This window comes from Pristiophorus japonicus, chromosome 14, assembly GCF_044704955.1.
Source record: "Pristiophorus japonicus isolate sPriJap1 chromosome 14, sPriJap1.hap1, whole genome shotgun sequence".
In the NCBI taxonomy this organism is placed as follows: Eukaryota; Metazoa; Chordata; class Chondrichthyes; family Pristiophoridae; genus Pristiophorus; species Pristiophorus japonicus.
In genome coordinates, this window is record NC_091990.1 from 178,727,317 (window position 1) to 178,742,072 (window position 14,756).

At 42.2% G+C, this 14,756-nt stretch overlaps 1 protein-coding gene and 1 pseudogene across 1 annotated transcript in view; one reads left to right on the forward strand and one right to left on the reverse strand.

Annotated features, from left to right (window-relative positions):
• The window catches only part of plekha7b (pleckstrin homology domain containing, family A member 7b), a 612,799-nt gene that overhangs the window by 76,496 nt on the left and 521,547 nt on the right, over window positions 1–14,756 (forward strand). The window lies entirely within an intron of this gene.
• LOC139280376 (U2 spliceosomal RNA) lies at window positions 12,425–12,662 on the reverse strand (annotated as a pseudogene).

Genomic DNA, 14,756 nt, shown 5'->3' on the forward strand with positions numbered 1-14,756 from the left:
TTGAAATTGTCTTTTTTAAATGGTATGTATTCATTCTTCAACTTTTTAATCTGGCGATTTAACATATCCCATTGTTTATCTCCCGTCTCACCTCTGCTAGCTTACTCCATCTTTCTAAAATCTGAATGTGGTATGCTGAAAGTATCACTTCAGCCATTTCATCTGGATCTAATCTGCATTCCCAACAACTTGTGTATTTTGTGGATTTAACCTTGTGCTGAATTCAACTTTAATAGCAACATATTGATCTAAATCACCCAAAATTCAAACCAGGAATTGTCTGGAAACCCTTTGTTGTTTCTCCCCCATTTCCATTTGGCCTCAGTGCCCTCGGATAGGAAGAGGGAAAAATAAGACGGGTTGCCTGCTTCTGATCATATCCAGTGGTCCCTATTATAAAGTGTTTACATGTGGATATTGAATGAGAGCAGGAATGGACAAGAAAATTATCTCGGTGAAATCTTGACCACAGAGGATCTACAGGAAATAAGTTGAAGTGTGGAGATGGGGAAATTGTGGAAGTTTTAAAAAAAGAAAAATTATTTTGTTTAGGAAAAGACTATTTATATACTTGAGCAAAATGGTCTCGAGAAACTCCCTCACAATGAAATGTACTTTCCTGTGTACCGCTAAAGGCTAGTCACATCCCTCCACAGATTCTCGCCGTCCTGCTGTGTCTGCCCATGCTCCAATCACCGACCTGGCCCATGATGACATCACTCTTCGCTGCTGTCGCCCTCTTGCACCAGCTCACGTTGTACCTTGAAGTGATATGCTGCTCCCAGGCCACCACACCTTCGCTCCTTTTATGGCCCCGACCTGATGATGACAGGGTAGTGGTCCCATGGTGCAACACACTTCAGCTCTTATATCACTGTTACTTTTCACCTTTTATCCTGCAAAGCATGCCAGCTGTATAAATATCAGAAGCTTTTGGCACTATATTATGAGGAAAGACCATTACCCAGCAAGGAGTTGAAGGCAATATCATCATCATAGGCAGTCCCTCAAAATCGAGGAAGACTTGCTTCCAATCTAAAAGTGAGTTCTCAGGTGAGTGAACAGTCCAGTTCGGAAATTACAGTCTCTGTCAGAGGTGGTACAGACAGTTGTTGAAGGTAAAGTTGGGTTTGCCACACGCTCCTACCACTATCTGCGCTTGTTTTCTGCATGCTCTCGGCGACGAGACTCTGTGCTCAGCGCCCTCCCGGATGCTCTTCCTCCACTTCGGGCGGTCTTGGGCCAGCGAGTCCCAGGTGCTGGTGGGGCATGCGGACGATGTGGCCCGGCCAACGGAGCTGGTCAAGTGTGGTCAGTGCTTCGATGCTGGGGATGTTGGCTTGATCAAGAACACTAATGTTGGTGCGTCTATCCTCCCAGTGGATTTGCAAGATTTTGCAGAGGCAGTGCTACTGGTGTCTACTGTATGTTGTCTACTGTATGTGGTCCACGTCTCTGAGCCATATAGGAGGACGGGTATCAGTACATCCCTGTAGACCATAAGCTTGGTGCCAGATTTGAGATCCTGGTCTTCAAACACTCTCTCTTCCTCAGGCGACCGAAGGCTGCACTGGCGCACTGGGGCCAATGTTGGACAATCACTGTTTACAGACTGATTGAAATTGTCTGCCTTTGATCACTTTTCTGTCTCGAAGGTTGTTTGCTTCAGTGCTGCATTCTAAGAATTTAAAGTTATGTTGAGCAAATTTTTAAAATGTTTTGATTTGCCATTTACTTAACGAGATTATTCACATTGAGTTGAATCTCATAGTTTTCCATCTCTCCTCCCTCTTTCCTTAAATAAATAAAGAAAACTTTCTATATTTAGTGTTTGCCTTCCATTTTTCCTTCTCCTTTCCTGAAGGTACTGACTCTCTTAGCATCACCAATGCCAGCAGTCCTCCCAAAAGCATCTTGGGATGTTTCATTATGCTCAAGGTGCTACATAAATGGAAGTTGTTGCAGCTTGCCAAGTTGATTCCTGGATGAGTCACAAAGTGGGGAGCAACCAATTCGATTATGGGAGGAGAAATCATAATTTAGTCCCATCTTGTTTGAACTTGATATTTACTTCACTGGATAGCAATTGAGAATAGGATCTGATATTTTGCCCAGCATTCAGTGAGCAATTCTCTACCCCTTCCTATCATCCAGCTGAGCTCTGCTGTTTCAGTACAGCCTAAGTATTGGATCTGGGAGCATCCTGGTCTGTGTGCTTCACGACCGTGCCATTTAGTGTCTCCTGGGCTGTTACGGGGTTAATGTTTTTAAAAAGCCACAGCATAACTTCAACAGCACAAGTAAAAACTTCTGAGAACAATTGGGATGCTTGTTGTCAAAAACAAGAATGTAAAAGTCTTGTGAATTTCTGCACCTTGATCGACTGAGCTTAATTGTATAATTCCAGATTTGTTTTCTTCTGCAGGCAGAGCTAATATTCAAGAGGTTTTTTTTACAATCTGTTTTTTTTTTGCAAAGAAGCGGCTCATCAGCGATAGCTTGTCTTATTTTTAGAATACAAAGAAGTGATTCCTCATTCACAGCACAGTACATGCACGTGATGTAATCCACCCACAATTAAAAGCCAGCGGGAATCCTAATCTATATTATAAATGGTGAAAAAATGTATGGGTTGCTTTGTTGAGTGGAAGCTTTTGTTATCCTGACAAGATTTAAGGTAATTGGCAAAAGAACCAGAAGCGAGAAGAGAAGAATTTTTTTTAACGCAGAGTTATGATCTGGAATTTACTGCTGAAAGGATGGTGTAAGCTGATTCAGTAATAACATTCAAAAGGGAATTGGATAAATACTTGAGGGGGAAAACTTTGCAGAGCTATGGGGAAAGAGCAAGGGAGTGGGACTAATTGTTTAGTTCTTTCAAAGAGCCAGCACAGGCACGATTGAGCAGAATGGCCACCTTCTGTGCTGTGTCATTTTGTGATTCTGTAAGGTCGTACCCCCTATGGTGGTTTGTTGGTAGATGAAAATAAAAGCTGAAGTGAGTTCATTTATGTTAGCACTGGTAAATCCTATTAACACTTGGAGAAACAGCATGAGAGAACATTTGGTAATCCAGCCTGCTCTACCATTTTGTTGTTCAGTGTGACCCTATCTTTTTAATCCCAATTCTCCCCCTTCTTCTACATCCTTCAATACTCTTACTTCCTGGGTAAGTATCTCTGTCCCTTTTTTAAATCTTCCAGTGATAATTCCTTGCTTTTATATCCTGTACCTCTGATGATGACGTCCAACATCCCATTGGCCTTTTTGATTTTTTTTTTGCACCTACAAGCTAGCTTTTAATATTTTATTTCATTTATGTACTTGGACTCTTCATTCATCCCTTCCTCCTGTAATTTCTTATTTGGATTGTATTTGCATTTCCATTCTTCTGTCTAGTGTGTGACCTCACAATTTATGCTAAAGGGTGTGGGCTAATGTTCCATGCGTTTGCTTAATCGATTATCTGGTTTCTTCACGATACTTTCTGATGGTGTAATCTGCAAAATGTTCCCAAATCCAAGCCATTTAAGTATCGAGTGAAAAGCTGGGGCCCCAATACTGATCCGATGGGTGGGGGGCAGCGGGCAAGAGGCATTACGTGTATCCTGTTCTCTATTTACAGCATTTTATGTTGGGCAGGATCCTGCAAGCGATACTCAAACTGCCTTCATGTTCTAGTCTCCTGTTTTTATATGACAAAGAACCATGTCCTTGTAGGCAAATATAAACAAATTGGTAAAATGATGGACTGGAAGCGTGCTGCCAAATGTCACCATGGTGGTCTACCCTAGCGTCTCCAGTTTACCAATTAGCCTCCATTGGGTTGACACTTGGTGATGATGGTAAAGAGGCTGTGACTGCAGTAGCCGTTAATCACACTGGAGCCACTCTAATCCTCTGTGGCTGACGGGTGACTCTTTGAATTTTATGTTGACTTATCCTGGCAAAACTTTCAGTCCCAACGTGAGGTGCAGAATAACAAAGGATGCAATCAGTCACAGCAAATCAGACACCCTTCTTTCCATTTTGACACACCTAACCTATATCTGTGTATATTATTATTATTGTAAATTAAAAATCTTAAGATTAAATAATATATCCTTCATCTTCTGAAGTGCTGTCAAATGTTTGAGAGCATGTGCTAAGGTGCCACACAAATACACATTGTTTGTGTGAGTAGCAGCTGGAACCTAGTTTATTTATATTTTTGTTCACAAGATACTTCGGTGGATGAGGAAAGCCATTTGGTCCATCTTGATTCATCCATCCAGAAAAAAATGACACTTCCCAATGCTGCTTCTGGTTGGTTGCTTAAATAATTCGAGTTTTTTGCCTCTACCACACTGCATGGAACATCTATTCCAAGTTCTGATAACTCACTGCATGAATAAGAACCTCCTGATAGCCATTCTAAAGTTACCTTTTACTAGTTTTGAACCGTGGTCCCCAGGTCTGATTTACACTGTTTAATTTAAAATAGGCTTGTTTTACCCTTAGCCTTCCAAGCCTGGGGAAACCAAGGCCCCACTATTGGGTTGCCTGAGCTGAACGAACTGGGCACAAGCCAGAGACTTTCCCAATATGTATTGCTAAATATCATATCTAAGTAACAATGCATTTACCCACTGACATATAAGGAGAGCCCAAGTTCAGTTTTGTAACAACTATCATTTACTGTACAGAACAAGTGCTGTGAACATCCCGCTTCCTGAATCCATGCTTCAAAGTGTTAAATACATGTTTCCTGCAGTTGTAACTTTCCCCTTTCTACAATGCTCTGTCCAGAAATTTCTCTGTACCACTGAACAATATAGATGTGTTCGTTATCTAACAAAACTCATCTCTTGTAACCTCCCGGAAATCCTGCAATTCTGTACTGTATATTCTGTATATTTCAATCATTACCAGGCAAAGCCTGCAAGCATGTTTAGTAGAATAATTGAATGCTCCCAGCAAACATTGTTCCATTGTAAATGTGAAAGTCAGCATACATTTTTTACATTTATTTCATTATTAAATATGCCAACAGCCGAGATGCCGAATACAGATTTTATGGAGCTTAGTATTAACGGTATAGTGGTAGGATGGAAGGGGCGGAGCTTAAGGTTAGAAAACAGAGAGTCGGAATAAACCAATGTTTTTTAGATTGGTAAGATGCCAGTAGTGCCATGCCCTGTGTTGGAAACGTTTGTGTTCTCCTTATACTAAACGTTGTGAATATCGTCATGGAAGGAACAATAGCAACATTTGCTGATACCCAAGTCGCGGGTATGTCGACCTGTGAAAGAATACAGAAAGACATCGACAAGCTAGGGAGTGATCAGCTATGCAGCAAATGCAGTTCAAGAAAATTAAATTTTATGGTACATTTTGGGGGAAAGGAACCGTAGAATGTACATGTAACCAACTTGATGAAATTCTCAATGAAGTGGAGCAAAGCGAAATCTCGAGGTGCCATTACGCAGGATTGCAGGTGCAGAAAAAACTATAAAATCCAGATGCCCATTTGCCCTTTTTATGAAGCGGGAATTGAATCCAAAAGCAAACGGGTGATGAACCTGTACAAGGCACTGGTTGGGATATAGTTGATGTGCTGTGTGCACTTTTGGATACCCTTTAATGGAAAGGATATTGGAGCCATGGAAAATATGGAACTTTGTCACAAATCTATCATGAGCGATTTAGAAAAACTAGGGCTATGTTCACTATAGCAGTAAAGCTTAAGGGGAGATCTAATAGAAATATTGAAATTATTAAAGGGATTGAGAGGATAAATAATGGAAGATTATTTCCCGTGGTTGTCAAATTAGTAATGAAGAGGCAGAGATTTATGATTCATACTGGAGACATAAAGGGGAAGATTTTTTTTACGCATAAGTTTTTAGAATATGGAATGTATTTCTCCAAGTGGTTATTAAAGGGAGCCGGGTGAGAGCAAGAAAATAGGACAGGTAGATATCTCTGATGTGGACCTAGCACTAGCATGGGCATGATAGGCTGAAAAGCATACAATTTGTATAATTTCATGGTCATAAACTGAGAGTGCTTTTAATGTGTTCTAAGCGTGCAGCTTAGCAACAAGCTTTTCTGTGAACTAATTACTATTCTTTCACTGTGTGACTGTACAGAGGATTGAGCCATTCTTGACCAACTAGATTGAATGAAACAATGGGCTCTATTTTCACCACCATTGAGTTTTTTTGGGTGTCTGCTGATTTTTTTTTTTGAGTAATCGTGAATTTGTAACTTTGCATGCCGGCGGTGACTGTTAGCGCCGGATTTTGTTGTACGCCAGATTTTTTTGGTGCCAATCTAGTTGAAAACTGGATTCCGCGCCCATTTTGGCCATTTAAGCGATTTTTCCCCAACACATTTTTTAAGGACATCGCAGAGTGTCCTTATGTACCGTTCAGAAAAACTCTACATTAACAAAAAAATCTTTGCAGTTTAGTCTTGCTCATAAAGATGGTTTATAAATAATCATGTTAAAGTATGTTCCTTTTCATCTCTTTACATTAAAGATGTTCTGGTGTTGGCCCTCCCCTGATCCCAGTCCTGCTGCAATCCCAGGCCGAATGGACGCCCCCCCCCCTTACTTAAGGAAGGATATACTGGCTTTGGAGGGGGTACAGAGATGATTCACTAGGCTGATTCCGGAGATGAGGGGGTTACCTTATGATGATAGATTGAGTAGACTGGGTCTTTACTCATTGGAGTTCAGAAGGATGAGGGGTGATCTTATAGAAACATTTAAAATAATGAAAGGGATAGACAAGATAGAGGCAGAGAGGTTGTTTCCACTGGTCGGGGAGACGAGAACTAGGGGGCACAGCCTCAAAATACGGGGGAGCCAATTTAAAACCGAGTTGAGAAGAAATTTCTTCTCCCAGAGGGTTGTGAATCTGTGGAATTCTCTGGCCAAGGAAGCAGTTGAGGCTAGCTCATTGAATGTATTCAAGTCACAGATAGATAGATTTTTAACCAATAAGGGAATTAAGGGTTACGGGGAGCGGGCGGGTAAGTGAGCTGAGTCCATGGCCAGATCAGCCATGATCTTGTTGAATGGCGGAGCAGGTTCGAGGGGCTAGATGGCCTACTCCTGTTCCTAATTCTTATGTTCTTATGAGTTCACAGGTGTTTCAATGAAGGACCTAATATTCCAGGTTCAGAACTGCACATTGAAGGGTGGAAGATGCCTGTGCGTGGATTTTTTTTAATGTGGGGTGGCCGTTGCACACCAGCCACCACACGGGCTTGACAAAGCTAGGTCTTGGTCCAGTGGCAAGGATTAACCAAGACGACTAGTGACCTGCTCTGCTGCACGGACCTAGTGCGCGCACATATCGCAGTGTGGGTTGGCCCGTGCTGCCCCTGGGCCCTCGCCTCTTCTGGGCCCCGGACTCCTGCTTCTCCTGGGCCCTGATGACATTGTTCTGCAATCTCTCGCCGCTTCTGCTGTACCTGCCCACGCTCCAATCACTGACCTGGGTTATTGTGACGTCCAATCCAGTCACCCTCTTCACTGCCGTCGCCTTCCTGCACCAGCTCGCGCTGCTCCCTGGAGCGATAAGCCGCCACGCTGACCCCAAGCTGCCACTCGCTGCTCCTTTTATGGCCCTGACCTGCTGCTGATGTTCCCACGCAGGTTGGGGCTGCCACACTGCTTGATATAACCGTGATATATTTACATCTTTTATCCAACTCCTTGGGTAGATAAAATAACATTTGAATTCTAAGCATTAAACAAATAGATAATCATTAAAAATACATAGTATTTCTCTCTTCTTTCAGGAATATAAACATAATTTCTTTTCAATTTCTCCTGGCTGCTTTTCAGAGTGTTTCAAATTTACCTTATTTTCCAATTGCCTCTTCTCGAGCACTTTCCCAAATAGCTTAACTGCTTCTTTTGAACAGAAGAAAAACAAACTGAACTAATCATGTGTTTGCTCAGATTTGCTGCGACTTCAACAATGGAGGTTTGAATTAAGAATCAAATGCATTTTTTCATATATGTTCTACAATATAGGAATACTTACTAATAAATGACATTAAAAATGAATGATTTGACTTGGAGAAAATAATACAGCATTGGGTTTGCCCAGAAGCGCTCCGAACAGTTTTGAAGCAAATATCTGAATTGTTTGAACCCTATGATTTTGTATGTAAAACTAATAGAATCAGTAGATAGCTTCTGTGCTTTCCCTTGTTGTCCTTTTAAGAGTGCTTTACCTCATTTTGTTTTTGTTGCTTTTATTTCTTATCAAACTGTGTCCATTGAGAAACATGCTGATGAATCTGTTCAATTCTGTTTCATTTTTATCAAGGGGTAGCCAATCTGTGAATCTGCATTCTTAACTCAATGTATGTTCTCCAGTATCGCACAGCGGTACGTATTGCATAAAGTGTCTACTGCAGAGTGTTGCATAAAGATTGTTAGAACTTGTAATCAAAAGCAGGATATAGCCATAAAAGCAACTGAATCCTCGTCTGTTAACTGAGTATCTGAACACCGCGGTGCACTGCTCGGCCCTTTATTATAGACTTGATTCATGGCGCTTCTTGTTCCTCTACATAAAATTCTATTTATGTTGCAGATGTCACCATTTCTACTAGCATTCCACTGACCCATCACTAAATCTAGCTTGGCACGGACCTGTCTAAACTAATTGCAAACTTACTTTATTTTTTCCCCTGGTATGATTTGAAATGTTAGGATTCTAAGCCAAAAGCCTGGAGTCTCAGAAAAAATCTGACAAAGTCAAATGTTTGAATCCATTTTAAGTGTGCCTGCTGTGAAAAAGCTTATTTGTGCGGTTGTTGGTTCGGTGTGAAGACCCTTGTTACAATTGTTGAGCTGGAGGTGCTGAGAGGATTTACAAATCCTGTATAGTGATTGGTATGTTTTGGGAAATCTCTGATTTAGAATGTGATCTGCTTTTGGTAAGTTCTGCCATGAGAAGTAATATATACACCCGACTTACACACGCAGCTATAGACTGAACTTTGTTATTAAGTGTAAAACCTGTATACGAGGAGTTAAATTCGCGTAAGTAATACTCAACCTGTCTGGAAAAACATAATTGAACCAGCATCTGGGACTAAATTCAGGGGCTGGCAGAATTGTGAGCCGTGCATGCCATGTTGGTTTGTGACAATAGGATTAAAGAGCAAAATGCTGATGACGCAAATCTGAAGCAGAAACACAATGCTATAAATGCACAGCAGGTCAGTCAGTATCTGTGGAGAGAACACACAAGTTAACATTTCAGGGCAGATTTTCAAAACTGGAGCATAGGTGGCAAACAGACACACCAATAAATTGAAAGGGGGGGTGGGGGAGGGGAAATATATATTTTGGGGGAAAAACAAGACAGCCCCTGAAGGCAATTGTGAGTGAAACGATGCAACACATCATATGTCAAGTAATGGACAGAAACATGAAGACATGAAAAAACCAACGGGTGTGTAAATAGCTAAGGAAGTGGCAAGTCTGGGATTTGTTGAAAAATTCCAGTGACAGTCGCCCATACAATGTTGGAATGTCCTCGTTCACATGAACCCCAGTAGAAAGGTAGCTCTCAACAGACCCACAGGCAGCAACTTTACAATGGTTCTAACTGGTGGTTCTAACTGGTGAAGCCTGAACACAAAGCTGTGGGGGAGGTTTTTCGCCTTCTGTCCAGGTGGAGAAGGCGGCAGTCTGCAGAAGTTGGAATTCACAAGAGTCCGGGGAGGTAGAGAGCACACTTCCTAAGGTTGTGGCCAGTCGTTTCCGTGAATATGGAGTTGTAAAATAAAGCTAGGCTGATAGCGGGGACTAAGTTTGTGATTTCTTTTTTTGTTATGAGGAGCAATAGGAATTATATTGAACTTCACTAAAAACTATATTCTGTTCATTCGTCTATTACATATGTAAAAAAAAAATCTTAGTTTACAATAGGTCTTGTCTCAATAAAATATTTCAGTTCATCTCCGGAAGATCTGAGAAACACGTGTGGGTGGGTGCATGTGTGGAATCGGAGTGTGCACGACATACAATGAGGTGTTTTGTTGTTGTGAACCACCTGGTCATGCTGTTGTGTGTCTGGATATTAAGCGGCAACAGTTGTCGAGAATGTGGGGTCCACTTACGGGAGAGACCAATGATGCTAAATGTCTACTGCAGGTCTGAAACTTGTGATCTGTGCGTAAAACTGGACACTGTGTTCTGATTTGTGATTTAAACTGATTCAGCGTGACCTCCAGTTTTGTATTCTGTGCTCCTGTTTATAAACCTACAATCCCATCTGCTTTTCTTCAATATGGTCTTCTCAATTTGTCCTCCCACATTTTATATATCTGAAGTCCCAAGTGTTTCTGCTGTTCGGGTGTGTCTCTGGATATGCTATTGGGACGATCTCATTTGTGGATCTGTTTGGTTTTTAGGAGACTGATGATGAAAATATAGTGTGTGAAAATTGGTTTTGGTAGCTGAGGATCCTTCTGGCAGGGTCCAGAAAGAAAACTTGGTGACTGGATCACTTAAGCTTGCTGCTGGTGTTATTTTTCTAACTTGCTGTATTCAGTTGGCTATGGTCTGTGCAGATGGAACCTTTCACTAACTGCCTTAGATATGTGTAAAACAGAGTTTTCATCATGTCATCCTAGTGTGCTCTGTTGTTAACATCACATTCCGACAGTTATAATAGAATATTTTTTGATAGCAATACATTTCTGGAGGGATGACCTTGTATAGATGGCATAAATAAAAAGCTGGGTTACATAAAGCTTGTGAATTATTGGATGGATTGCTGTAGTAGGTAAGGAGTTCTGCAGTTAAATGACCCGAGGAAAGAGTAAGTTCAAGTAGGTGACAGCTCATTAAGTTTTAATTTCAACTCTGTGAGGATGCAGGAAGGAGGGAGAGTGTGTAAGATGGCTTAATTAGAGTTTAGAAGAAACAAGAAAGGAAAGTTCAGAAGAGCAATGACCATAGAAGTATTGATTTTAAAAGAGACAAGGTTGCAGTTGAGAGAGTGAGAGAACTCGTATTACACTCTCAATTGCAAGGAAACGGAACAGTTCTTTGACACTCTGGTTGCTTCGCGAGATCTTTTCTCTCCTTTTTCTGACAATTATCTCTCCTCTCCTGAAGGTGTTGAACACTTGCTAGTTTATGATTCCATGAGCACCACTCATTCTTTACGTGGCCATTATTCTTGAGTGAGCTTTGACCATATGAGCAGGCTATTTCAACAAGAGGTATCTCAGCTGAGACCAATCCTGTCCGTGCTTGCATACTTTCAGCAGGCCTCGTCTGGAGGGGAACCTGGCTGAACCTGACCCAACTATATCGTGAAACCTTCACCACCCTGTCTGCCCTGGCTGAGAGCAGCGAACTCGACACAGGTGGGGGATTGAACCTGGTTACTTTCTGGTCCGTGGCGCTCAACTAGTTTGTGCATTAACTCACTGAACCATTGGGTTGCTTGTTTTAAGTGTTTCTGAAGGGATCTGAAAATGAATCTGCTAAGGCTGTTTGAAATATGCATGGGCAATCTGCCTGTATTTAGTTTCCTTTGCCACAATGAACCATGATGTAATATAAATTATTCAGTACAATGAGAAGTTCATGTTTAAATCACGATGCAGATAAATTCTGTGTGTGAAGCTGATGTTTATCACACTGACGCTATGGTTTAGAACATTGCAGTGAAAATTTCTGAAATGTTTATTGATGGCACCCCCAGTGGTTCCAAATGGTTTCTTAATGACTTTATTAAACATACCATTTGTTCATATCCATACATTTGCCTTTAATTACATGCAGTGACTTTATTCATGATGGCCTCACTGAAGTGCTGGTCTGTTGTATCCGTGAAATTAATTTCCTGCAGTATTAAATAATGGGTCTATTTTGGCAAATTAGGTTTTATAATTAGCTAATTACTTTTAGAATGAAGTGTAGTTGATTGAAATCGGAATGGAATCGACCCTTGTAATGGTTAAGAAATTGGCACCATTCCAGGTCCTTTATTTTGTGCATATCCTTTCCTCATATCGGTCTAATTTTTATCCGTCCTCTGGGAGAGCTAGGCCATTTAAGAGTGAAATCAAGAATGACTTTTTCCCCACAAAAGGTGGTGAAAATCTGGAACTTGCTCCACAAAAGTTGTGGATGCTGGATCAATTAAAATTTCAAGACTAAGATAGATTTTTGTTAGGTAAGAGTATCCAGGGATATGGAACAAAGGTAGCTATCAGTGGAGTTGAGGTACAGATCAGCCATGATCTATAAAATGGTGGAACAGGTTCAGGGATTTTTTTTTTTTAATTCGTAGCCAATCTTTCCAATTCTTTGTCAAATCACAAACGCCAGAGGTCACCTTGCACACATCAAGGATCACTCTGCGCCAATGCTCTTAGCCAAAAGGCCTAGAGCCACTGCACCGTTCCTGGAAGTACTGCAATACCAGGTTCGTGCCATGGAGGTGGATGGGTCAGGCCCCCCACACACCTCCGTGGAGTTGGATGGGTCAAGCAACCCCACCCACCTACTATTTCCAAAAAGCATAGGAGAACCACCTTCCTGATCCAGGGAGAACCACTTTGGGGTCATGGTTACTCCCCTGTCAGGTCAGTTACGCATGATCTTAGCCAAAAGGCCGAGAAGCGATTTCAGGGAGTTGAACTGCCCACTCCTGTTCCTAATGAGGTGCTGATTTGTGCTGTGCGATGTTTTCACAAGAGCCTTCCAGTACCTTCTGAAGTGGATGCGGTGTATTTGGACTTTCAAAAGGCTTTTGACAAGGTCCTACATGAGACATTAGTGAGCAAAATTAAAGCACATGGTATTGGGGGTAATCTACTGATGTGGATAGAGAACTGGTTGGCAGACAGGAAGCAGAGAGTAGGAAAAAACGGGTCCTTTTCAGAATGGCAGGCAGTGACTAGTGGGGTGCTGCAGGGTTCAGTGCTGGGACCCCAGCTATTTACAATATACATGAATGATTTAGACAAAGGAATTGAATGTAATATCTCCAAGTTTGCAGATGACACGAAGCTGGGTGGCAGTGTGAGCTGTGAGGAGGATGCTAAGAGGCTGCAGGGTGATTTGGACAGGTTACGTGAGTGGCCAAATGCATGGCAGATGCAGTATAATGTAGATAAATGTGAGGTTATCCACTTTCGTGGCAAAAACAGGGAGGCGAAATATTATCTGAATGGTGACAGATTAGGAAAAGGGGAGGTGCAACGAGACCTGGGTATCATGGTACATCAGTCATTGAAAGTTGGCATGCAGGTACAGCAGGCAGTGAACAAGGCAAATGGCATACTGGCCTTCATAGCGAGGGGATTTGAGTATAGGAGGAGGGAGGTCTTACTGCAGTTGTACAGGGCCTTGGTGAGGCCACACCTGGAATCTTGTGTTCAGTTTTGGTCTTCTAATCTGAGGAAGGAGATTTTTGCTATTGAAGGAGTGCAGCGAAGGTTCACCAGACTGATTCCTGGAATGGCAGGACTGACATATGAAAGACTGGATCGACTAGGCTTATATTCACAGGAATTTAGAAGAATGAGAGGGGATCTCATAGAAACATATAATATTCTGACAGGATTGGACAGGTTAGATGCAGGAAGAATGTTCCCGATGTTGGGCAAGTCCAGAACTAGGGGTCACAGTCTAAGGATAAGGAGTAAGCCATTTAGGACCGAGATGAGGAGAAACTTCTTCACTCGGAGTTGTGAACCTGTGGAATTCTCTACCACAGAAAGTTATTGATGCCAGTTCGTTCGATATATTCAGAAGGGAGTTGGATGTGGCGCTTATGGCTAAAGCGACCAATGGGTATGAAGAGAAAGCAGGAATGGGGGACTGAAAATGCATGATCAGCCATGATCATATTGAATGGTGGTGAAGACTCGAATGGCCGACTCCTGCATCAATTTTCTATGTTTCTATGTCTGCTCTCCGCTACTGTGAACCTAGATTTTTTTTCAAACACAGTTGAGCCTGATTTTATCCTCTTTCAACAGCCATACGGACATACCTTTCTAGTACAGGTCACTGGATAGCAATCTGGAGCTGATTTTATTGATTTTCATATTGCATTCCAAGTCCAGGGTTGTTGAGGCAAATTCTACCACCACTATAGCTGACTGAGATTAACTAACTCAACACAAGATTGGGACCTCCTGCCCTCTCATTGTCATTAAACCTGCTGACTAGGGTGGTGCTGTTGTTTGACGAACCAACCTCTAACTTGCGGAGGCTGACCGTCACCTCTGACACCTCTTCCTCACTCCCCCTGGACCATGACCCCACTACCGAACATCAAGCCATCATTTCCCAAACCATTACTGATCTCCTTTGGAGATCTTCCCTCCACGGCCACCAATCTCATAGTTCCCCAACCCTGCACAGCCCACTTTTACCTCCTTCCCAAGATCCACAAACAGGACTGCTCTGGTAGACCCATCGTTTCAGCCTGTTCTTACCCCACAGACCGGATTTCTTACTGTCTCGATTTTTTATTTTTTCATCCCTTTTTCTTCCCATCTACATCTGCGACTCTTCCGATGCCCTCCCCCACTTTCAGTTTTCAGTTTCCTGACCCCAACCATCTACTTTGCACTACGGACGTCCAAGCCCTCTACACTTCCATCCCCCAACAGGGTGGCCTGAACACGCTCCGCTACATCCTTAAACAGAGGCCCAACCGGTCCCCATTCACCACCACGCTCCTCCAGCTGGCTGAACTTGTTCTCAT